Source organism: Lissotriton vulgaris, chromosome 6 (genome assembly GCF_964263255.1).
Source record: "Lissotriton vulgaris chromosome 6, aLisVul1.2, whole genome shotgun sequence".
Lineage (NCBI taxonomy): Eukaryota > Metazoa > Chordata > Amphibia > Caudata > Salamandridae > Lissotriton > Lissotriton vulgaris.
Genome location: NC_141694.1, coordinates 1,319,704,609 through 1,319,732,145, shown reverse-complemented (window position 1 = coordinate 1,319,732,145; position 27,537 = coordinate 1,319,704,609).

The following is a 27,537-nucleotide window of genomic DNA, read 5'->3' as shown; positions in this document are numbered from 1 at the left end:
GAAGTGATTTGCCAAGTGGGGGCCGAAAAAAGGGGGGCCAAAACGATTTTACCCATGCAGATTAGTACCAAATTTGGCAGAAAGCTACATCTTGGTCTAGAAAGATCTCTCTTTGTAATTTGGAGTAAATCTATTCAATAGTTTTGGAGTTACTAAAGAAAAAATATTTATGGGGCCAAAAACGTTTTAAAATAAAATTAATCTGAGGCGAAATGTTAAAAAACAATCAAACACCAGGTCCCGGGGGGATCAAAAAATATCTTGGGGGCACACATGCCCCCCCTTCCCAGGCTAATTTGGCCAAGGAGACCCCATCCCCAAGAGCCCAGCCTTATTACAACTGGGAGGAGGGATCATGGGCTACGTTCCAGGCTGATTTCAGCCCCAGGGACTACATCCCACAGGGCCTAGCCAAACTTAGAAAGGGGAGGGCCATGGTGGTGATGGGGAGGGGAGCCCTACAGCCCCCTCCCTAGTTTAATTTTGGCTCCAGGGATCTCATCCCCCAGGGCTTTGCCGCAAACGGGAAGGGGTCCCCCTCCCAGAGCCAATAATGGACCTGGCGATTCCATCCCAGGCTGCCCACCTTGGGACATAGCAGTTTCCCTGTCCACACTGATGCGGGCAAGGAAACTTGTGTTTGTTCTAGCTTGGTGGAAGCAATTTCAAAGATCACACCAAGCGAGAGCAAACACTAAGTCTGCGCAGAGCTGGCGGGAACTTTAAAAATGCTCTCAGCAGCTGGGAGTGAACTTCAGATCTGTTTCCCTGCCCCAGTGATGGGGGCAGGGAATCAGATCTGAATATTGCTCCTGCCCACGTTAAGCAGCCCTTTTAGCTGCTCTTGAAGACAGGAGAAATCCTGGCTCCCACTGGATGCAGTGAGCTGGCTGGGGACTTGGGGTTTTGGGGTTCCCCATCTGTTTCCCATTAAGAATATGGTAGGTGCCTTGGGTGGGTACAAGGGCACCCCCTCTTTGTTGGCCAGGCCCCGGGGAATGGGGTCTCCAGTGCCATAATAGGCTCAGGATGGGAGGCCCATGGCCCTCTCACCTTTATTAATTCGGTGGGACCCAGAGGATGGGGTCCCCAGGACTGATATTGGCCTTGGGAGGGGGTCTCCGTGCCTCCCTCCCCATTTACAAAGGTGCTGGGCCACGAGGGTTAGGGTCCCTGGCTCTAAAATCAGCCTGGGGAGAGGGACTGTGTGCCCTTCCCCTATATTAATTAACCAGGTACGAGAGTATGGGGTCCACAGGCCAGGGGAGCCGTATGGCCCCCCTCACCCTTTAGTGATTAGCTGGGCTGCAAAGGATGGGAACTCTGGGACAATAACAGCCAGGGAAGGGTGGCTCTGTGCCCCCATAATTACAGTGGTGGGCCCCAGGGAATGGGGTCTCTAAGACCAAAAGCAGCCAAGGAATGGGGGCCCAATGTATGCCTACCGCCAGCGGATGATGGTCCGGGTGCCAAAAGAGGTCCAGGGAGGTGGTCTGTGGGTTGGCTACCTTTGTGGGGTTGGCCACAGGGTCTAGCTGCAGGTCAGGCAGTGTGGCCAACACCCCCTGCACATGTCCAAATGCTGTGCGTGGCATGGGGTTGATTGAATGCAAGGAGTTGGTCCCAGGGCCTGCAGTGAAGTCTGTGCCATGCAAGTCTGAAAGCTGTGCGTAGCATGGGTACGGCTACATGGTGGGTCTTGCCACAGGGCCTTGCCACAGGCTTTGGCCGTGCATGGCAGTGGTTGGATTTATGCGTGGCAATCAAATATAACTTCACATTTTAAAAAAACTAGAAATTCCCTGGAAAAAAAGGTTACTGAGATGTTATAGTTAGGAAATGGCATTAAAAAACCATAGAGATTCACTGAAAAATACAAAGGTTACAGGCACATTATAGTTAGGAAATAGAATTTTAAAAAACCTTAGAATTTCACTAAAACACCAAGACCTTACAAGGGCGTTATAGTTAGTTTAAGATTTTAAACACACAAAGCCATGAAATAGTTAGAGTTATCTCAGGTAACTATAACTCGTACCCTAAGGTAACTATAGCTCGCTCTCACCATGCGCTGCTAATTATCCCACATATTACATCACTTGTGACATCTTCTATGATAATATCACTGCAACCTTTGTTGTAAAATTATTGATGAGAAAACAAGTGCAAGGTGGGGGCCCGAGTTATGGTTACCTTAGGGCATGCACTATTGTTACTTGAGATAACTCTAACTGCTGAATTTCTATTGTTTTGTTTGTGTAAAATCTTAACCTAACTATAACGTCCCTGTAATATTTGTTTCTTTAGTAAATATATATATTCATGGGGCATGTTTGCGATCATTTTGGCTCTTTGCGGGCTCAGCTGTAATATTTGTATTTGTGACACACAGCTGTGAACATTTTTCCTGCAACAGAGGTCAGAGGTCTGCCATCAGCGGCTGGGTTACTGGTGTAGCATTACATTTGAGGTTCAAAGTTATGTCAATGTACAGAGTTTATGACATGCACCAGTGCCGCTTCATTTTAACAAATTCACATATTTTGTGTTTGATTTATAGGCAACACACGAGTGATGGGCGCCATATGTTTAATGCTTTAAGTATTCCTATTAAGGAGGGTATTGTACATAGTTTTGAAATGAATTTTGAACCATACATGCATTTAAAATTAATGGAAAGCATAAAGACTGATCATCGGCAATGTGATAATCTCATTTTGATTTATGTTTTACTCATTATAGTATGTGTATATTGAAGCACTGTGCTTGCTAGTATTTCTTCTGTGTCTATCCAAGCCTTAAGTGGGAAGGATACTATATATACTTACCTAGTATTGTCGCCAATCAGATTGACAAAGGCTTCTGTGAAGCCGAAACGCGTCTCTTGTGCCTCTGGGTGGAGGGTGACCAGAAACAATAAAAGAAGCCATATCCTAAACAGCCTCGAGTCTGTGCCTTCTTCGTTGGATATTTCTGAGGAAGCTGGAGTGTTTGTTCATATATATATATATATATATATATATATATATACCACTCGAACTCTAAAAAGGATACTCCGTGCACTCACGAGCGGGTGCTGTTAGCGGCTTGTGGACAGCCGCAAAACATGACGCTCAAATTTCCTATAACTCACACAGGAAAAACAGCACTCTAGAGGATGGCAGATTTCAACGGGTCTTTATTCGAGTAACAACAAACGCGTTTCGGCATTTAGCCTTCGTCAGTGTCAATGATACTTAGCTCATGCACTCCTGATAAAGCATTACAATTTCAAGGCAACAAACAAGGGACTAATCCCTCTGTGTCAAGTGAGACGCCATCTTAGAGTGTGCTATAAATGCACAAATAGGCACAATTATTAAACCATAGAGCAAAATAATTTTCCTTTTGTCTGATGAACTTTGATAATGGGAATGATTTGATGCATTGGATCTATGAATTAAGTAATGTGTATATATTATTTTGGTAACCGGTTGAATACTGTTGATTCGGAGATATTGATATTAATTGCATGAATTATTGTCAGTTTCACTTGGAATGATAAAGCTTACACTTTGTGTAATAACTTTCGAGGGACAATAGCCGATCCAAGGCTAGATAACTTTGTATTTTCAATTTTGCATTTTTTTATACCCACTGCATCTTAATGAACTGATCTACGGTTTAATATTTGTGCTTATTTGTGCATTTATAAGACACTCTAAGATGGCGTCTCACTTGACACAGAGGGGATAGTCCCTTGTTTGTTGCCACGAGATTGTAATGCTTTATCAGGAGTGCATGAGCTAAGTGTCAATGACACTGACGAAAGCTAAACGCCGAAACGCGTTTGTTGTTATTCGAATAAAGACCCGTTGAAATCTGCCATCCTCTAGAGTGCTGTTTTTCCTGTGTGAGTTATAGGAAATTTGAGCGTCATATATATATATATATATATATATATATATATATATATATATATATATATATATATATATATATATATATATATATATATTTGTCACGAAAGTTTAGCTGACCCAAGCCTGTGATGAAGGAGTGACTACAACTCCGAAACGCGTTGGACATCATGCCTGAATAAACTTTGCACTGCAATATTTGTGGCCGCGGCTCCTTTGTTGGTAACTCTTCATGAACAAGGCGAGTTCTCACATTGGTAACGGTGTGTGAGATATATATATATATATATATATATATATATATATATATATATATATATATATATAGAGAGAGAGAGAGAGAGAGAGAGAGAGAGAGAGAGAGAGAGATGTATATATATATATATATAGTGAGAGAGAGAGAGAGAGAGAGAGAGAGAGAGAGAGAGAGAGAGAGAGAGAGAGTTTTTTTGTGTGCTCTTCCATGCAGTTGAGCATGCCCTTTCCTGAGTTACTTGACTGTACTGTATAGAATACCTCCACAATTACAGGGATGTCTTAATGTTTTTATTGTTTTCATTTGATTTAAATTCATGCCTTTATTTTATATTAGCTGAAATAAACCATTTTAATTATGTACCTGTGCAAAACTTACACAGATGGGTAAGGAGTTGTGCCTGTATTGAACTGGTTGGTTGTAATGTAATGTAATGTATCCAATATTTATAAAGCGCTCTATCACCCCACGGGTATCCTGGCGCTGAAGGTAGAAGTTCCAATACAAACGCAGAGTTAGCCCACCACTAGTGATGAACACTACACCCTGGGAAAAAGATGGGTTTTAAGTTTTTTTCTAAACTGTACAAACTCCTCTGCTTCTCTGATATTAAATGGGAGGTTATTCCACAACTGTACCGCTGTCCAGCTGAAAGCTCTGCCACCAAATCTAGAAGTCCGTACTCTGGTGGTACAGGCCAGATATGCAGTGGAAGAGCGAAGCATTCTTGAAGGAGAGTGCCAGACACATTTTTTCTGCAGAGGCTGGGGTCCGAGTCCATGAAGGGCTTTGAACACAATGCATGCAACTTTGAACTGGATTCTCTGGTCCAGAGGCAGCCAGTGGAGATCGATAAGAGCTGCCGATGCAGAGTCATCCCATCTCCTTTTAAGGCTAACTTGGCGGCTATTGTTTGAAATCTTTGTAGTCTCTTGATGAGAAAACTAGGTGCACCAAGAAGCAGGGCATTACAATAGTCTAGCCAACTCAAGATGACGCCTCTGACTACGAGGGCCCTGGCAGACAAAGGCGGCATGGAAAGGATCTTCCGCAAGGCCTTGATGAGGGAGAAACAAGTACCAACTGTTTTATTTACATGTTTCTCCATGCTCAGCTTGTTATCAAAAACTACCCCCAGATTCCGCAAAGCACCCGCTGGAATGGGAGGTGTGCCTGTCTAGATAGGCCAAAATTCATCTGGAAGTGGGCGTGGGATTTTTTTTATTGTACAGTGCAAAATTTCTGTTTTCCCACCATTAAATTGCAGAGAATTGCCCATGAGCCAACTTGCCACCTTCTGCATACACTCGTGAAAATCACTGAGTGACGCAGACTCCGTGCCTTCCAGAGACAGGACGAGCTGCGTGTCGTCAGCATAGTTCACCAAATTGATGTTATAGGATTTAATAATGGGGGGGTTGGGCTAGAGAATACTTGTGCTTTTGTATGGAGCAACCACAAATAATTTTGCTTAATCATAATTTGTTTTCACCTGAAGGTTGGACACATGAAAATCAACTAAATACAATTTGATACAGGAGAATTATTTTTTTATGAATGGCTCAGTAGGAAAAATCACAAACATGGGTTCTTTTTAAACTCTTACACGTTTTTAATTCTTTGAGGTAAGTGATTAATCAATAAATGTACAAATAAATAGCTTCAACCTTAAATGGTTCTATATATAGTACTGTGAGCTCTTCACTGAAAAGAAGTGAGCAACAACTAAATTCAGGTTAGAACAGAAAGTCCAACTCAGTTTTGAACAAAATGAGATTGGACCAATGACAAGGTTATAAACTTTAAAGAGAACATCAGAATCAACTCTTAAATTGCTTGATAGCATAAGTGGTTTGTCCACTAATCCTACTTGGATTTTTTCACCTCGGCAATCAGATTTCAAAAGACCTCAGCATTGATTTACCTGGAAATTGGCTAGATAGAACAACTAGTCTGGCGCTGTTTGAGTTGTACTTTCTGTGAAGATATATGTAATTGCAAATGTAAAATCTTCAGTTCATCCTCGTCAGAGCATAATTTGTAAAATAATAAGCGCCAAGGCCCACAGTTCTGCTCGGTAGCCCCCGGCCAGGTCTACTGAACATCATCATGCTGAACACCAAGACAGTCTTGTACTGATGGATCACTGAAAGATTATGAGAACCAAAAATATTGTTTGCACAGACTATTGTGTCAAAAATATTGAGGACCTAAAAATTGAGAAGGTAAGTGTACATAGGTAAAGATATATTTACTATTCTTAACTCCACATCTATGTACTGTGGAGATATATATATATCATCAAGGTATATATATATTACCTACTGGCGTTCGCCAGTAGGTATATATAGTTAGGATTATTTGTCTATGGGATTTTTGAAAATTCTATGTCTAATAACTTTGGCGTTTGTGGACGGAATCGGCTGAAATTTTCAGGAAAATGGCACATTTTGTTTCTGAGCAGCCCCTCAAAATTTGGTGGGGTTTCGTCAAGGGGGGGCTGAGAAAAAAGGGGGGTCCCAAAACGCGTTTTTTACATTGAGTTTTCCATAGGGCGGTTGGACTCACTTTTAGCTCGAACGGCTGAATGGATTTGCACGAAACTTGGCAAAATTGTAGGGACTGTTAGCCCGATGTGCCTTTGCTAGGTCTCAATATATGTGCTTCAGTGGATTTTGAGAAATTAACGTTTAAATCAAGATATATATCTGTAACAGCGCTCCGGGCAGCGATCCGGTCCGCTTACTTTTCGCGTTTCGGAACTTTGCGCGCAGAAAGCTGATTGGCTCTCCGGTGTCTGTCAACATTCTAAACAGTCCGGAGCGGCCGCCATCTTGTCTCTCGGTAGGATCGAGAGAGAAGAAGAGGTGAAAAACGAAAGGGGAATTTAATGAAAGGGGGCAAGGTATCCCCCTCTTGACCCCCTAGGAATGTTGTTGGGGTTATTAAAGGGTCCCGTGGGGAAAAGAAAAAAAAAATGATTTTTCACGGTAGAAGCGCTTCACGGGCCGCGAACTGGGCCGCAAACTGGTAGCGAAACGGGAATTCGCCATTTTGTGCTTCGTTAATTAAATTATTAGGTATAAGGGGGTGCGGGAGACGTATCCTAATCCCCTATGTTTCCTGAGGGTGGCTGAGGAGGCTGATATATGTTGATACATCTCTTCCAGCGGCTGTGCGTGAGCTTTTTTTTTTTTTGCTGCGTGACAGTCCGGAGCGGCCGCCATCTTGTCTCTCGGTAGGATCGAGAGAGAAGAAGAGGTGAAAAACGAAAGGGGAATTTAATGAAAGGGGGCAAGGTATCCCCCTCTTGACCCCCTAGGAATGTTGTTGGGGTTATTAAAGGGTCCCGTGGGGAAAAGAAAAAAAAATGATTTTTCACGGTAGAAGCGCCTCACGGGCCGCGAACTGGGCCGCAAACTGGTAGCGAAACGGGAATTCGCCATTTTGTGCTTCGTTTTAATTGTTTAGAGACAAAAATTATCGCCGCACATCGGCCACAATGCATGAGTATCGTTGAAAAGTCAGCGATATTCATGCATTATCCAGCAAATGCTCTTAGCCGTGTTATCCACCTTCCATTGGATAACATGGTTAAAAACTGCTCTGTGCGTGAGCTTTTTTTTTTTTTTTTTTTTTTTTTGCTGCGTGACGTTTGTTAACGTTCGATTCGATGGAAATCAGGAAGTGTTGACCACCATTTTGTCACTGCGAGTAAATATTTTGTTATGAAAGGATCCTTATTGAAAAACATTGTCTGCGCCATCTTGCCTTTTTGTCCAATGCCACAATTTTGTCGTGCACGGCAGCCATTTTAGATGCCTTGACCAGGCCCACTCTCTGCACGCCGCCGATCCTCAGCATGGCTTCCCACCCTCGCAAGCATCTCCCCCTCGCACTGGTCATCCCCGCTCTCTCTCTCATGCATGGGCCATATACTTCCCCCCATCTGCGCTGCTCTTCTCTGAGAATCACACCCTGTGCCCTCCCGACACCTCTCTTTCACCCTATTCACTACCGCACCCTCTGACACTCCTCTTCCTCTGTGTCCGATTGTCCAGGCCGGACCTAGGCTATCACCTACCCCTGCGGATGTAGTTTATGGCCCCAGCTGTAGAGAATTCAGACATGCCAACCCTCCCGATTCAGGCGTGTGACTACTGATTTCAGTGCTAGTCTCCCGCCTCCCGATTTCTGCAAGCAAAAACCCGGGGGCATATTACGAACAACTAGCGATAATTTTTGTCTCTAACTTGTTTAGAGACAAAAATTATCGCCGCACATTGGCGATTTTTATCGCAGATAAACCTTGCTATTATCGCAGAAAAGTCAGCGATATTCATGTATTATCGAGCAAATGCTCTTAGCCATGTTATCCACCTCCCATTGGATAACATGGCTAAGAACTGCTCAGGGCAGGTGTTAGATTTTGGAGATATTCGCGCTTAGCGCGAATATCTCCAAAAGTTGGTAATAGGAGATAGCGATGTTAGGGACTGTTTCCAGTCGCTAACATCTTGGCACGCCCGCTTTGCATGTCATTAGTGATAAGTATCACTGACATGCAAAGCGGGGCCCAAGATGGTCGCTATCTCCTTTTAGCTGTCACTAACTGGTGTTAGCGACAGCTTGGTAATAGGGAGATATTTTTATCTCCGCTTTCTTGGCTTTTAAAGCCAAAAAAGCGGAGATAAACCCCCTTGATAATATGCCCCACGATTCCTTGGGGGTTTCAGCTGACAGGGCTTGGTATTGTGTTACATGGTAATTTTTCCAGGAAACGTCAGAGGGTCGATGCAGGGGTTCTAGAAGAGGTGATAAACCATTTAAGCCTCATGAACAAGCGCATGGTCTTTTAAAGATTTGTGAAGTACTCGGGGCGGCGGTGTGTGTGTGTCCTCTTTCAGGAGCGGGCGGGGGGGGGGCACTGCCAGCAACTTGCCAGGTCAGGTAGTGTTCAACACGTGCATCACCCTTTCTCTGCCTGCTATTGCGCTCCATGCTTCGGAAAGGTAAGAAAAAGAACGCGCATTTGAGTTTGAAATGTCCGATCCTGCAGCAGCACACTTCCAAAGCCCACACATGACAATAACCCGATTCAAGGCCCCATTCACCCTTTTTTAAAAAAATAGATAACACTCCAACAAAGTAAGATTATAAAACTTTATTAACTATTAACTATAACGAACGGAACAAAAACTAAAAACATTTAAACATTTTTCAACACAAAAAGCAACAATGGTTAGAAGCTGTCTTTTGTGCGAATAGTCCCAAGGCAGCACAACGTGCAGAGTTCTGGACGGCACCCAGGTGATGTCGCCTGGGTGCCGCACTGGTTTTGGGATCCTACAATGCAGCACATAAAAACAGCGTGGGGCGTCCCGGGTGGTGCGGGGGAGGCCTCGTCAGTAGCGGTCTGTTGTGCGAATAGTCCCAAGGCAGCAGAACGCGTTGAGATGTTGATGGGACTGTGTCCAGTGTCACATGGCTGACACAACATGTACGACAGGCACCCAGGTGATGTCCAGTAAACTGCTGCACTGGTTTTGGTATCCTACAATGCTGCTCCGAAAATTGGCGTGCGGCGGCCCGGGGGTGGGGGAGGCGGCGTGAACGGGCCTCCCCAGGTGGCGGCCATCTAGCTGAGTTGCGCTCGCTTTTGCGGCTACAGCGTCTCGCTCACCATGTTGTTGAGTTGCTTCCACTCTTGCAGTGCAGCGATAGGCGGCTGCCACATGGCTCTTAAAATGGCGGACGGCTCCTCGGTTTTGGGCCTGGTCCACCGAAATGGCCCTGGGACACCTTGGAACTCGGACGCTTGCCTGCTAGGGCTTGGGCTCCATTCTCGAAAAGCGTCCCCTCAGCCGTGAAGATTCTACAAAAGTCTTGGGGGCCCCCGACTCCCGCAGGCTTCCGGTGGGGAGCGGCTGCCATGATTGCTCGCGGAATGACCACGACGGAGCCACGAGATGGTGGTGCTCTCATGCTGACGCCAGCTTCAGTCTGAATGATCCAGAAACAAGGTGGGGCTTTCATCGTTTGGGAAAAAAAAATGTTCTAAACCAATGAAAAGTGTTATTTTTAGGTCATATGACCAAGCCTTCCATCTTTAGGAAACCAAAAGTAAAATGAACCAATGAAAAGTTTTATAAACAAGTCACATGACCTGTTATGCGGCATAGGGCTACAAAAAGCGTAGAAAATCCGTTGGCACGTGAGGCGGCGTCAGTAGCGGACCGATGTGCGAATAGGCCGAAGGCAGCACAACGCGCCGAGATCCGGATGGCACCGAGGTGGTGTCCAGCAAATTGCCGCACTGGTGTGGCCATCCTACAATGCTGCGCCGAAAGACGGCGTGTCCAGCTGAGTTGCGGTCACTGTTGCGGTACAGTGACTCGAACGCGCCGAGATCCGGATGGCACCGAGGTGGTGTCCAGCAAATTGCCGCACTGGTGTGGCCATCCTACAATGCTGTGCCGAAAGACGGCGTGTCCAGCTGAATTGCGGTCACTGTTGCGGTACAGTGACTCGAACGCGCCGAGATCCGGATGGCACCGAGGTGGTGTCCAGCAAATTGCCGCACTGGTGTGGCCATCCTACAATGCTGCGCCGAAAGACGGCGTGTCCAGCTGAGTTGCGGTCACTGTTGCGGTACAGTGAGTCGAACGCGCCGAGATCTGGATGGCCCCGATGTTGTGTCCAGCAAGTTGCCGCACTGGTGTGGCCATCCTACAATGCTGCGCCGAAAGTCGGCGTGGGGTGCCCCGTTGGCTTATGAGGTGATGTCAGTAGTGGACCGATGTGTGAATAGGTCGGAACCAGCACAAGGCGCCAAGATCCGAATGGCAAGTCCTGGATGTTGAGTGCCTCAGTTGAGAGTTCTGAGCAGTGCTTGTAAGACTATCTGAAGTTTATTATAAGAATCAGAGTAAGTTGAAGACTGTCTGAAGCTTATTTGCACCTTTTGCAGCTTCACTATTGCCCAAGGTGGTGTCCAGCGGAACTTTTTTCCTTTTCCTTTCTGCTTCTTTTCCTACAATCCGTTTCATCTGAAGACACGACCAGGTCCCTGAATGTGTGCAGGGGGACGCTATTGATTGAATGAAAATGGCGGCTTGACACAAAGCTGACTCAAGCATTACTGTTGATGCTATACAGACAAAAATTGGTTTTCAGTTTGTACATTCTTCAGGTTTTTTTTTCCATCCAAGTCTGAGTGAGAGTTTGTAGAAAAATGGCTTCAGATTTTCCACATACTACTCTTCAACATTCTTCCTAAATGTAACAATGTGAAACTCACTAGGAGAACGGCTGTTTCTGTTTCCTTTCAAAATGCTGCCAACAATATTTTCTGAATGGAAGAAACCATCTTGTAGCATAAAGGGCCGAAAGGGGTTCTGGTCTGGCCGATGGTTGGTGGAGACATTTTGACTATATCTTGGACCTGCCCGGCCTCGCCCAAAATGGCGCCGGTATAAATGGGACTCGTAACTCCTTGCCCGCAAATGTATATCTAGAAAATGTTATTGTAAGTGGCCCTGTCCTATTTTAATTACAAAATGTATGTCCACCGATTCCGCAACTGTTAGACACCTTAGTTCTTGCAACCTAATGGCCCGCTCGTTACGTTCCTCTACAGTGTAAATGTCTCCTCATCATATACGATTTCAGTTTGCTCCGTGGCCGGCCCACGTGGTTATAGGCCCGTATTTGTATACTGACATTTTCACAATAAAGGTTTTTAAAACAAAACACGGTAGTAGTATTTACATTGGTAAAGTTTTTACTTTTAGTCACTGTTTTCGAATCAGTAAAAGGCAAGTGAAATAAAGCAGTCCAATTACATGACGGATAAAAGGTATAATATGTAGGAACGCAGTAAAGATAAATGGTCAAGGGCAGTTGTGTTTTTCATGTCTGCAACATAAAGTGATCGATAAGAATCTGATAATCAGGCGTATCGGCGACTAAGACAGCAGGCCGAATCTCTTTTACTCAACGGTTCCGTCATGGAAGGAAGAAACGCCCTTTTTCTCGAAAAAGGAATATATTTTACTTGCAAGACAGTTGTAAATTTTCCGGGAAAGTACATTAGCCTGGAATATTATAACATATGTTTGAAAAAAATATATTGTTCGAAAACAATAAAAAGCGTAATTTTTAGGTCATATGACCAAGCTTTTCATCATTAAATTAACAAAAGTAAAATGAACCAATGAAAAGTTTTATTAACAAGTCACATGACCTGTTATGCTTACGTTACGCGCTGCGCGCCGCGCCTCGGATCACTTCCGGGTGCGCTAACGCGGCGTGTCATATAACGCATTACGCGACAACGTAGGTCAAGAATATAGTCAAAATGTCTCCACCAACCAGCGTTCAGAACACAACCCCTTTCAGCAGTCCAAAAAGTTCTGTTAAATGACAACAGAGGGGACAGGCAACAAGAACCATCAGTCAAAGAGGGGAGGGCAAGTTCTTCTCTTCCGGGTAATGTTGGGGCGCTACCGGAACTGATCGAATTGGTAGTCTACAGTGTTTCTGGATGTTTCAGACTAAAGCTGGCGTCAGCATGAGACCACTACCATCTCGTAGCTCCGTCGTGGCCATTCCACGAGCAATCGAGTCGGAGGCCCCCAAGACTTTTGTAGAATCTTCACGGCTGAGGGGACGCTTTTCGAGAATGGGACCCAAGCCCTATCAGGGAAGCGTCCGAGTTCCAAGGTGTCCCAGGGCCATTTTAGTGGACCAGGCCCAAAACCGAAGAGCCGGCCGCCATTTTGAGAGTCCTGTGGCAGCCGCCTATCGCTGCACCGCAAGAGCGGGAGCAACTCAACTACATGATGAGCGAGACGCTGTAGTCGCAAGAGCGGGCGGTAAACAGCTGAATGGCGGAAGAGGCACAGTGTAGCAAAAGCGGGCGGAATGGCAACTAAAACGGTAAAGGGGCGCCCCACTACAGCTTGTCATCAGGTGAAACGGATTGTGGGACAAGGTCCAGAATTGAAGAGTCATCAAAAGGCAAAAAGTTCCGCCGGACCCCGGGAGCCGGCCGCCTATGTCGGGGGCGATCTCAGGCTACACCAGTGCTATAAGACTTGGGGAGGGTGTCGGAGCCAAGCGTCTTCTCCGAGTCCATGGCCATCACACCGCCCAAGTTTTCTAATGCAGTCAGGTCCACAAACGACACTCACTTACTTTGAGAATAGTGAAGCTGCAGTAGGTGGAAATAAGCTTCAGACAGTGTTACAAGCGCTGCTCAGAACTCTGAACTATGGCACCCAACATCCAGAACTTATGCTATTTGAGAATGGCAGTGACATCGAAGCATCTCGGGGACCAAAACCATTAACGTACTTTCACGTATGAAAATCTTACTTGGGGAGGGGGCAGGAGCGAAGCGCCCCCTCCCAGTCAGCGCCACCACACCGTATGTTGAAAATTTGAAGCCATCGTTCTACAAAGTCAACCAAACTTGGATTGAAAAATCTAGAAAAATGTACAAACTGAAAACCAGTTTTGGTCTGCATAGCATCAGTAGCAACGCTTGAGTCAGCTTTGTGTCAAGCCGCCATTTTGATTCAACAAAGCACAGGCATTGAAAAAGGCTCAAATTCAGAACTCTAAACTATGGCACCCAACATCCAGGAGCTTGCCATCCGGATCTTGGAGCCTTGTGCTGCTTTCGATCTATTCACACATCGGTCCACTACTGATATCATCTTATAAACCAACGTTATGTAAATAGTTTTTTAATAAAATGTTTTACCCTGTTTCTTTGCTGGTGTGTTGTCTATATTTTTAATATTTGCATAGGGTTTGTCGTTATTTTGTGCGGGATGGGTGATGGAGCCGAGCTGTCTTGCAGCCCTCATGGTGTGGAGCTCAGTTCATCTCACTATTTTCGTATTTCTCATGAAGGGTTGTTCCTAATATTTCTATTTTAGCGAGGTCAAAAAGAGATCCAATTAGTGGCCTACTGATTTTGCTCGATTACTTTTATTTTTTTTACACGATTTTTCACTATCTGCAAAGACTAAACAGAGTATTGCGACTTTGTGCTTGTTTGTAAATAGAGAATGATCCAAAGAGAACCAATTCTAAAACAGTAAATGCTTGGACAACAATCAATCAAATGGAGAGACAAGCAGGCACGACGGATTAAAAAGGGGGGAAAGGCTTGCGTTAACTACCGTTCACTATCTGCAAAGAGAGAGTACTACTAAGACAAAAGAGGGGAGGGGGGGGGGGTGCAGCGTTCAAAGCACATCAGTGTGCATAAATACGAAAATGTTTTCATCTATCACGTACTTGACATTTTAAAGCTTTTCATATTTGCTATTAAAAAACCAATGAAATTCACAGAAAAAACCATAGGTTATAGTGGATATATAGTTAGGAATTTGCATTTACAAAACCTTGAAAATTCAATGAAAAAACCATTGGTTTTAGGCCATATATAGTTAGGGATTTGCATTTACAAAACCTTATTTTACTCGCATAAAACCATTGAAATTCCATATATAGTTATAAGCGCTAACTATATATCGCGCACCCGCAATCCACTGCTGATGATGTCACATATTACATCATTCATGACATGGTTAGTGACATCACTGATGACATCACTGATGACATCTCAAATGACATCACTGATAACATCACTGAAAACATCTCATTTGACATGACTGATAACATCACTGATGATATCATTCATGTGATAATACGATGAACCTCTTCAGACTCTAATATAACCTTAGATACAATCAGTGTAAACAGACACTCACAGACTGTCACTCATCCATGGAGTTACTCACACACCTAGTCAGTCATGCAAAGAATCAATCACACCTCCATTTCCTCAACTATACAGTTATACAAAATTTACTTATTCAAACATATACTAACACATATTTACTCTATTATACAATCCCTGATACAAGTTCACAATGATCCATACAGCCACTCACACATTCACTGGCTCTTATGCACAGTTATTTATATATGTCAACTCTCACATGTACTGTGTTTTACATATGTACTTACTTTGACATGTAGCACTGAGATATCCATTCACTCTCCAATGCACTCATGCACACAGTCAACCGCCCATACAGCTGTTTCCACATGCACTTTTGAAACCATACATCTAGTGAATCAACTGCTCACACATCTATGCACAGAGTCATACACCTCCCAGCCACCTACACACACACTCAGTATCCCATACAAATACTTGGGCAACCAATCAATAACCCATATAGTTACTCATATAGCTACTTATCAACACATGCAACAGTTTACAGAACAACAGACATAATGATGTACAAATTAAGACAGTTTAGTCACTAACCCATGCACTCAGTGAGACACATTTAATCACTCACTCATACAGTCAGTCATGCACCTACTAAATCCTTCATCCAGACACTTATATATCCACTCATTCTTCAATATGTAAGAGATATTTTAACTTTACAGAAACATACAGTCACTGGATGTTGTCATCAGTGATGTCATCAGTGATGTCATTTGAGATGTCATCAGTGATGTCATCAGTGATGTCACTAACCATGTCATGAATGATGTAATATGTGACATCATCAGCAGTGGATTGCGGGTGCGCGATATATAGTTAGCGCTTATAACTATATATGGAATTTCAATGGTTTTATGCGAGTAAAATAAGGTTTTGTAAATGCAAATCCCTAACTATATATGGCCTAAAACCAATGGTTTTTTCATTGAATATATATATATATATATATATATATATATATATATATATATATATATATATATATATATATATATATATATATATATATATATATATATATATAAATATATAGTAAAACTTTACTTACCTTTAGAAACTTACCTTCATATTGTGTTTGTACTCAAAATTCTTGACACCATATTTTGTCCCACGGTATTATTTGTTCCACTATTTTGTGTAAACACTGTACTGATTCCAACTCATTCCTCGTCCATCCACCACCAGACACCCCCTGTGTCTTTATCTCACTCTGTAAGTTCTTTTTCATTGCTGGTTTCTCTCTTTGTCATGGTTTGTCCATCTTTTGCTTCCTCCTTCTTTTCTCCTTTTATGTCTTCTCTCTCCTGCTCTGGATCAAATTTTCTTGAGGAAAAATAGGTCATGATCTCCCAAAATCAGGCCCGGTGGGCCCATCTTCAACCACCAGTACACATGAAGCTTTTATCCTCTTTTGCAGGAAGTTAGGGATTCTTGAACAAAGTTCAGTGTTTTTTTTTTACTTTACATTAACTTCTAATAGAATGTATTTTTACATTTGTTTTCAATAGAACATTATATTTTTCCTTAACATTTGAACCCGTAGTCAATTCTTCTTTATTGTTGTTTTTTCTATCCATTTTTTAATTTCACTAAATGCTTAATTTGTGTTCTGTATTTCTAAATTATATTTCCTAAGGTTCCTTAAATGCATTGTTTTTGTTGACTTGCTACACGGAAATCCTCACATCTTTTCTGTGGATACTGCATTAACACTTATGCTAATTTACCAAATATTATGTAAGCGTTCTTTATTGATACCGCTCTATCTTTGTGGATGTCTCTAATTAAGCAGCTTGGTAGCTCAGTCACAACTCACATCAAGGATGCGATCTCTCTCCCCATTGCCTGCAAGTGGATCTTCCTATGCAGTGTTAATGTCAGTCTTATTGTACTACCCATAAAAATGTGAGCATGAAATAAGAAAAGCAATATTTGGTGACTGCTAAGCACTGCTGTACCGATTGCTGCAGTCAGGGACGGCAGCCTCCGTAAGGTAAAATAAAAAAAAGTTACCTGCTCTCTGCTCCCGCCTGCCTCACTGCTTCTCTCCTTGTCTGTAAAAGGGATGAGCCCTCAGGGCACAGGCTCCACACCCAATCCAGCGTTGAGCCATTCCCTATATTTACAAGGTGTCGCTAAGCCACTTAACGTGGCTTAACACCACCTTGTGTATATGCCTCTTTCCACCGCAGTCTTCTGCGGCAAAGGGGTAGACAATGGGTGTTGCAGTGAGCATTCCACCGCAACACCCAATGCTTTTTGACCCTGCCCCAGATTTGCAAAGGCTGGGGCAGCACCAAAAACTAAGGCCAGGCAATACCTGGGTCTTAGAATGGTGATACGAGGGAAAATTGTTGATTTCTTCTAGTTTTTTGCTCTTTCTATGTGTGCTTCATTCTGCAGCACACATAGACAGAGCAAATCACCATTATTGATTGTTTATGTGCAGGAAGGTGTTCATTCGCCCTCAGCGCAGGCACCCTTGCAGCATGCCACATAGGTGCCTGCACTGGTGCTAGAAAGCTTTTTTAGTGCTAGAGAAAATGCAGGGGTGCGCCATATTTTGATAAATGTGGCACATCCCTACATTTTGAAAATGTCAGAGCATGGCGTGGACAAATTTAGCGTAACACCGCTCCCCGGCATTTTCTTGTAAATATCCCCCTTAGGGTCTTGTAGTCCCCAACACAATGTAGGTGTGGGGGCGAAACGAATAATAATCAACATTGACGTGTTTCAGGATTTTACTACTGATCCATTGTTTTTACCCTTGCACTAGAGTGCACTTCGAATGGATCACAGCTATCACCAGCCCACAGGTGTGTGACGCGAATTATGTGTCTTCAAATAAATAAACAACAGCTGTAAAATGTGCTTCAAAGAGCATTGGCAATATTGCCCAATAATTTCGAAGAATATTACAAACAAACAATATTTAATGCTGGACAAACATTATGGGGCCTTGTGGGTCTAAGTTGTATATTTTCATTAAAAGAGGACATTTGTTGTTATAGCAATGGATGAGAAAGCAAAGCAGAGGAGCGGACTAATAAATGCAAGAGCAATTGTCTACAGTCATGCTAGACATACGAATCTTAAGATCTAGAAGGAAATATTTTCAGATAAGTACAGAGTTAAGTGCCAGTTAAAGGCTCTAGATATTCTTTGTTATAAGATATACTTCCGTCTCTGCCAATAGCAGGTAACAGGAGTATAAGTGTACACGTCCCAATGCTCTGAGAACAAATTGCTATCATTAACGAAACAGTTTCCTGTAGATTGCATCGAGACAGGTTACTGGCTCCGCAGGTAAGAAGTTTAAAACGCAAGCAATAACTATCAAATTCTATAATTCCTAATTTAATTATAAACTTCGGTTTGAATGCTCGAGACAGTTGCTGCATTACTGAAAGTTGAACCTGACAGCAAATGTACTTTCTGGCAGAGTTACGTTTTAAAATGAGTTTAAAAATGTGCTCTTGTTGACCTAATACCACAGAAAGGAAAGCTACCTGTGAGATATAAGTTAGGGATACAGAATATTCTTTTCTCCCATTTGTAAAGTTATTTTATTGGTTTTATAGGTTATTTGTAGGTAAGCCACCATGCATAATTGTATCAACTAGCTACTATGTGAGTTTCCTTGGCATTGAACGTCCTTTTGTTAATACCTGTCTCTGGCGATAGTATGCATGGCCGTTATAAGGGGAGGTGGGAAGTGGTTGTTTGCCTCGGGCAAGCACTTTTAATGGCCACGCATCCTTCATGATGCAGATATATGGGCATGATCATGAATGCAGCAGTCCCACTAGTAGATATCCGATCTGGAATTGCCTGGAACTTGAGCATTCTTTTCTCTTTTCAACAGTTACTCTTGACTTTCAGTATTCCGGGTATTGATGAGGGGAAATCATAGGGTAAGGTCAGAATGTGGTGCTATGGAGTAATAGGAAATCTGTAAGTAATTAAAGACCCAATTTAGAGTGTGGCGATCATGGTGAATACAATGCCAAATTGAAAGTCCGCCTTACAAGGGGGCCTTCAGTATGAAGATAGTGGAGACTACTCCATCTTTGCCACCTAAATAGCCCTCCAACATCCCAACAGAGTAAAGGCTGCCAGAGCTTTGGCCTTGTGTCCACCAGACTAATTTAGAGTGGGAACACAAATGGCAAATTTTTAAAGTTTTTTTTACTAAACTCTACCCAAAACGTGTAATTATGCAAAAATGACCCCAGCCCATGGGAGAAAACTCCAATCCATTTTATGAATGAACAATCTTAATCTGAATCAATAAATTTGAATGTATCTAGCTGTAAAGGCATGCCTTCCTCTTGAATAATGGGCAAAACTCTGAGCTCAATTTAGAGTTTGGCAGACAGCGTACTCCACCACAAACAATGCGGAGTACCCTGTTAACTAAACTGTAGGTCCCCCCCTCTCTAATATGAGTTTGGAGGACCCTCAGGTTTCCGACGAAGGTGCCACTTCTGGGTCCACGGGTCATATTATCAAGAAAGGGTGATACATTATTGCTGCTTTTATTGGCAGGGAACTGCCGCTAAAGCAGCGATCATGAGCTTGATAATATGCCCTTGTGAATTCTCATAGAAGCCCAGGTTCTGTTGTTACAAAATTTGCGATTCCTTTATATGCGATTGCATTTAAGGAATCGCAAATTTTGCGAATGTGTGCCTATGTCAAAAGATGGCACAAAGTCCAGAGAAGAAAAGACGCAAGCCTAAACTACTACCTTTGGAAAGAGATAGAAAGTAAGATCAACAGCGCGGCCACAAAATACATAAAGCAATCAATAAATTCCTTGTGCCTACAAGAAGCCTGGAAGTGCAGCGGGTCCCATAACATCTTCATACAGCTAGTGAATAAATGAGTAAGATCTATCTCACTAATAGAGGACAAAGCAAGCCTAGTCAACCGAGCTAATGACTGGATGGTCATTCAAAGCTACACAAGCAGCCTCTGCCAAAGCTACCTAGGGGTCTGGTTCACTAGGCGCATAAAGGAGAAGTTCTTATGTTTACGGCTGGGCCAACTCCCATCACAAAAATATCTCCCTCCATGGAAAAGGCCCCAAGTAACAATCAACTGCCGAATATGTGGGAACGCAAAAGAAGATATCCTACATCTAATTTGCACCTGTAAAGGCTTGGACATAGAATGCAGATCTCACTTAAAACCGCACTTCAACAAGCTGGGCATAAGAACATGCCGGCAAGCGGTCAAGGCTTGCTTCAACTGAAAAAATATTCAATTAGCAAGCCATGTCGTCAAATTCTTGGAGACAGCAGAAAAGAAACAAGAAAGTCAGATGCAATGACATTTTAAGTATTTTTAGTCATGAATATAGCTTTTATTGTTTGTTTTAGATGTGTAATATTGTAAGATTTTAAATAATCATCACAATAAACTACTTCGTACTTTAAAAAAAAAAAAAAAAAGAAAGTCAGATGGCAGACACTGGCTGAAGTTTACCCAAGAAGTACACCTAAAAGGGCATTGAACAGTGAACCACCCTTCAATACGGGCAAGGAATAGACTCCCGAATGCAAATCAGCACATAAAAAATATTAGGGATCGCTTACATTTTTTTTAGACTTTGTGTAAAACAACTTTCTCTTATGCACCAAGTTTACATCTCCGTGCGGCTTAAAACCCAGAGGCAAGCCCTTCATTACAGCCACCACAGGCAACACAAGGGCCTTACGTTACCGTAATTTATGTTCAGCGGGAAAGCATCACAAATCTCTGTACAACCACCATCTACCGCATGAAGCGATTGCCTTTTTACATCTTGAAACGCTAGGTGCAAGACCTTTTTAATATTGCATGCTTAAGCAACACAAGGGACTTTAGCTATCTTAATCCAAGCTCAGTGTAAAAGAAGCATAACGTTTTGTAGAAATGACTATCTATAAAATGAAGCTAATGTCATTTTATTTCTTTTATGATAATTGTATTTAATTACTGAATTAATATTTGCAATGGTTTTAATTAACTGAGCAATGAAGATACTTACTTACTTACCATTTGAACCGGACTCTGCCTGCTTGGCCATGATTGTGATCGCTTATTTCTGTGATCTATGTAAATACGGACAATGCGATATGTGTAATAATAACTGAACCTGTATTGAAATGTATATGGAATTGAATGTTTAAAGAAATGGTCCGCAATATGCTTGATAACAATGCAACTCAGGTTTTCTGGCATTTTAAGTGTACAACATAGAGGTTTGACGATATAGTGTACAAATATCGAGGTCAATTAATCCCCAAAACTTTTGTTTTGAACCGTGATATATAAAATATGCACATAAATATTAGAATGTATATAGAAATATTTGCATTCGTTTGTAGACATGTGGCATCGAATACGCACGATAAGATCGATTAAAATAACAGTGTAGTCTTACAACAATAAACAAACTACAAACATGGCGTTTGAGTCATCATCATGCGTAAATCACGTAAATTACTAGCCTAAAGGAAACTACTAAAATGGAGTTCCTCTCTCGTGATACCGTCACATAAAAAAACTACATTTGCATTAATCGGGAAAACTAAATTGAAATAAACTAAACAAAAAATACAATGAACACGTAAGTGTTTACGCATATTATAAAAAGAAAACCCCTTTAAAATAATGCATCTCTGGCATACGAACAGTACTTAATGAGTCGCAGCTGTACTCAATTAAAGTCTTTACAAGAGCCGTGACTACTATAAAAAGCCGCGTTCGACCCTCTCTCCGTACATTACTCCACGGGAGAGAGGACGTGTCGACGGCGTTACGCGATAACACTAAGGTAAGCAGTTGGGAGGGATCGGTAATGATACCATACCGCTTCGCTGTTAGACGAAAGATCACGGAATGTTGAAAGGTTTTAACTTGACTAAACTGATTAAAAAAAGTTAAAATAATAGCTACATTTCCCCTGTTAGGAACGGAAGCTCATTTAAGCGTTCTAATCCCACCGTGACCGCTAATAATACAACGCGGACTATTACAGACTCTTTTTGATTTTCTATGAACCAGTCTGTTTGATTAAGAGAGGGATTTTCAAGTGTATAAACGCCCATGTAAAGACATAGGGGGCCACTAGGATGGCGGGCGGGCTTTTCCCGCCCGCCACCCTATCGGGAAACGGGACCACCCGCCTCGAGGGCGGGGGTCACGAAATGTGCATTAGGATGCGCCCGCCACAGTGGCGGGCGCAATCCTCATTTTATCATTGTGGCGGGCGGTGCTCACTGCACCGCCCGCCACAATCTGCAAAGCAAATGCACGCATTTGCATACACGAATCGGCAGGCACCCCGCGGTGCCTGCTGCTTGGTGTATGCAAATGCGGGGGGGTACCATAGGTACCCCCCCATTGCACCGTACACCTCAGCCATCACCAGGGGGGCCCGCAGTGGGCCCCCAAACCTAGGACCGCCTGCCTTTCCGTGGCGGCATTGCCGCCACGGAAAGGCTCCACAGAATGCCAATTGTAAAATGGCTGGTGGTGTCTCACAGACACCGCCACCATATTGAACATATTCCGCCCCGGCCGCAAGGCGACCGGGGCGGAAAACAGCCGGGCGGTGTTTTTTACCGCAGCGGTCTCCCCCGCCATCCTAATATGGCGGGGGGGAATTTGGCAATGGATGTCGGGCGGCTTGCATCTGCCAGGCCGGCGGTGGCTACCGCCAGCCTGGCGGAGGCAATCCGCCCGACATCATAATGGACCCCTTAGTGAGGATCCCCTTTAAAATAGGGGTGGGAGAGACAACGCCTCCCTCATGCAAGAGATGAAGATTGAGATGGTCAAACTTGAGCAATGTTTAAACATGAATGAATAAGGGAAATAAGTATTTAATTGCAATAAAGCGCCTATGTTTAAAAAAGTACAAACCAGGACAATATATGAGAGAACCATTTTGTCTTACCAAAAAATGGTGATATCAATACCCGGTTAATGAATGGGTATTAAAAGAATAGAGTAAACATGCCCGTAAACGTGTAGATACGACTAAAAACATGATGGGCATATATTTCTTCTTCTATATTCTTTTATATTCTTTTATATTCTCTCATACTACCAGGGTCTGGGATAAAAGAATAACCTGACTTAGAGGGTGCCCAGCAAATAAATACCAAGAGAAAGTGAAGACCTGTAGATACAACAAATACAGGGATTTAAGAAATCTACCCATCAGGTATGTAATTCAAGGGGAGATGTGCGATTCATATAGAGACATATTAAGAACCTGACTTTAACCCCTTCCATGCTGGGCCGATTCTGCTCGTGTGCTAGGCTTTTAAAGAATCAATGGCTTTATGACGCCCCCCAGCCGTCATGAGCACACGAGCACCGTGATGCATGATGGATGGGGGCCGTCATCAGCATGGAAGGGGTTAATAAACTAACAATATACTGAGATCGGGATGTTCTTTTTAATAGATGGATAAGTAAGAAATGCGATAACCAGATTTCCGTGCGCAAATTTAAAGACGCAAAGGAACAAGCAAGACACGTAAAAAGTTATTCTCCTGTTTTTAAGTAAGTAACATGAGAAACATTGTTAGTCCCTTAATGAAAAGAAGGTAGAGCGTTAAGGATGACAATGGCTTGCTTTTTCTATGTTATAGAGATTAAAGAAACTGAAACATAGACGACGGATACCCTCAAAAAGAAGAGGGAATATTCGTAACAATAGCATTAAAAGTAAGATTGCTTTCCAAAAAACTAATAGAGGGATATGAGGTACAATGAGTGATCCACACTATAGAGATAGATAGGAACTCTCAACGAAATTAGACACTAATTGTTTTTATTTAATTTTAGAAAGAAGAATAATATTTGATACCTATAAGTCTGTCCTGAAGAAGGTGCCTAAAAGATCTCAACGCACCGAAATGCGTCAACAAAGGGCTGCCTGAAGTAACATATACTTAAAGACTTTTAAACAGTATATGCCAAAAGAATTAACTTTTTATCTTGTGTTTGTTTTTTGAGCAATAATAAGAATAGGATTTACTTTTGTATTAGATTAGGGAATGCTCAAATATATATGTTGGATATGAAATGTCCTGTGATGAATTTTATATGAATGTTTTTAACAAATGAAAATAAAATGTTGAGAGAAAGAAAGTCACTTTAGTGTGGTGTAGTAATAAGTACCTATATAACTTTTTTGTTCAGTTAAAAATACAAAAACTGAGAGTAGACCAGTTGGTCACAAAACCTAAAACTGAATAACACAGGAAGGAATTTTGTTTTGTTATATGCTTGGCCATGATATCCAGTTCTCTCATGCTCAACTCATGAGCCAAAAGCAATTTATTTTCTTCCAGGGCAGGAGCATTCTTGCTCTCCTTAGCCGCCCGTTCTTTTTCTACTTCCAATTGCTTCATCTTTATTCTCATGACTTCCAACTCATGGTTTCTCACTCTTTTTTTTATTCTCCTCTAACTCTTCTGGAGTGAAATCCCTACTAGAATGGTTGCTGCCAGGCCTTGTGCCTGGGTTGCTCACAGGCAACTTGTGGGGTTGAAAACCATCCATTCCACTTGCATCATTTCCATCTTGGGCCTCCCATAAGGTCTTCAAGGGTCTCTGCAGCTCATCCTTCCTAGAGCTGCTTTTCACAGGGCAACCAAGATTCTTGCAGTATTGCTTAAGCTCCTCAACCTTGTATGAATACAGATCCTGAATGTGAAACTCCAATTCTGCCCTTTCACTTGCTGCCTTCTGAGACATGATGCTTTTGAAGAGTTACTCAAAAATAGAACCAAAAAACAAAACGTATGTGGTTGCTTAGTGGTCGGCACTAAATTTGTGATGTACACCAATTACTGTGGGTCAAGTACAAATACAAGTTCAAATCCTCACCGCTGACCACCAATGTTAGATCTGGGGGTCTTTAGTTGGCAGAGGTAGGTACCAATGTCCAAATAGGGACCCTTGCTTCTAGTCAGGGTAAGGGGGATACACTCTTTAGATAACCCCTGCTCACCCCCTTGGTAGCTTAGCACGAGCAGACAGGCTTATCAAAGGCAATATGTAAAGTATTTGTACCAACACTCACAGTAACACAGTGAAAACACCACAAATGGACTCCACACCAGTTTAGAAAAATAAAGTATTTTTATCTAAACTACACAAGACCAAAATGACAAAAATCCAACATACACAGTTCAAGAATATGATTTTCAAGGATTTCTAGCGTTTGCGTCAAAATAATCTAAAGTTGCGTCACTTTTAGCCCAAAGTACCTTTAGATGTGACAAAATTTCCAAGCGGCAGCTACAGCGTCAGAACACAAGCAATGCGTCACTCCTGAGACCCTGGGAGGTGATGCGACTACCCCGCTGTATGCAGCAGGCGTGTTGTGACAAATCCGGTTTGTACGGGGAGCAATGTGATACCTTGTATGGATTCCGGGGTGCAGGCTCTCCGGTCAGAAGCATCTCACAAAGGCAGGATGCGACGATCTTTGGGACGGCGACAATCTTTGGTGCGGTAGTGATGCGCGGCGCAGCGTTGATCCTCTTCTGTCGCGGTCCCTCGAACGAATGGCGTTGCACTCTGCGACGATGTTCGCAGCGACGAGATGAGGTCCGCAAGCAAGCGGTGCGACGATTTCTCACAGCGATGACAGACGCTGCAACGATCTTCGCGGCAACGTGAATTCTCTTGCACTGTTGACGAGGCGCACCACATGCAATCAATGCGTGCAAATTGTAGATCTTCTTCTTTTCTTTTTGTCCAGCTCCCCAAACAGCAGGAAACAACCTCCAGAGGCCCCACACATGAATCACACACTCTAGGCAGGTCAGAATTCACACAGCAGAGTTCACTCAGTGGGGGAAGCTGGGAGTGAAGTTCTTTTGTTCCTAGGACTTCTTAACAGGAGGCCAGCTCACCTCAGGCCCATGGAGATCTCTTCAAGCAAGGGGACACAGCAACAGCAAAGTTCTTCCCCTCTCCTTGGCAGCAAAGCAACTGCAGGTCAGCCTTACAGCAGGATAGTCCTTCTTCTTCAGTCTTCCAGCTTTCTCCTTGGCAGAGGTTCCTTTTTGATTCCAGGATGATCTTCTTCTGTCACGGCCCGTCAATGCAATGACTCTGCGACTATGTTCGCAGCAACGGGATGCAGTCTGCAAGCAAGCGGTCCAACGGTTTCTCACAGCGACAACAGGCTCTGCGATGATACTCGCAGCAACAGGAATCTTCCCGCACCAAGGCGATGTGCTCCGCAAGCAAACAATGCGTCGGTTCTTGCAGCGGCAACGGGCGCTGCGATGATCTTCGCAGCAACTGGAATTTTCTCACACTGTCGAGGTTGCACTCCGCAAGCGAGCGATGCGTGCAAATTGTAGATCTTCTTCTTTTCTTTTTGTCCAGCTCACCAAATAGCAGGCAACAACCTCCAAAGGCCCCACAAATGGATCAAGCACTCTAGGCAGGTCAGAACTCACTCAGCAGAGTTCAGGGGGGAAGCTGGGGGTGAAGTCTTTTTGTTCCTGGGACTTCTCAACAGGAGGCCAGCTCTTCTCAGGCCTTTGGAGATCTCTTCGAGCAAGGGGACACAGCAGCAGCAAAGTCCTCTCCCTCTCCTTGGCAGAATAGCAACTACATGTCAGCCCACAAACACACAGCAGTGCAGTCCTTCCTCTTCAGTCTTCCAGCTTTTCTCCTTGGCAGAGGTTCCTTCTGGATTCCAGGATGATCTAAAAGTCTGGGGTTTGGGTATCCCTTTTTATAACAATTTTCCCTTTGTTTTCTGAAGGCACAGAGGCTTTTGCCTAGTTCAAACCAGTTCTGGCCGGTCCTGGAGCACTCTGCTTTCTTGTCTCCTTCTTTCCTTTGAGAGAGAGGGGCACGGTTGTCAGCCGCCCAGTAGGACGTGGAGCCAGCATAGTGTAAGGCAGGTACAGCCCTATTCAGCCCCAAGTGCTATCCCCTCCCACCACTCAAGATGCAGATGGAGCTATTCAGCCCTGTGCTGACTCATCGAGTCTCTTGGAGCCATCCCAACCCCTGTCACTCACAAACCAGACAGTCAATTCCCAAACAGGTAAAGACACACAGAAAGTTCAGATAACAAAGCAGCCACTTTCTAAAAGTGCCGCTTTCAATCATAGGATTTAAAAGCCATCCTTCCTGAAAGATGTGTTATTAAATTCTGAGTTCAGGGATACCAGACTTCAATTTTCTATTTTGCTCCTATGCGAAGATATGCAGGTAAACATTATGCACAGCATTCCCCATTATAGCCTACTGGCAAGATAGCCTTTCAAAAGTGAAAAATGAAAATGGCTGTAATTCACTACAACAGCATGTCACCCACACTAGTACATGCTCTACCTTTCACATACACTGCACCCTGCCCAGGGGGTACCTTGGGCCTTCCATAGGGGTGTCCAATGTGTACGGAAAGGGAAGGGTTAGGCCTGGCTAGTGTGGACACGGGTCAGGTCAGCATGGCAGTTAGCAAGTACACACAGGCACTGCGGTGGCAGGCATGAGACATCATTTTAGGGCTACTCATGTGG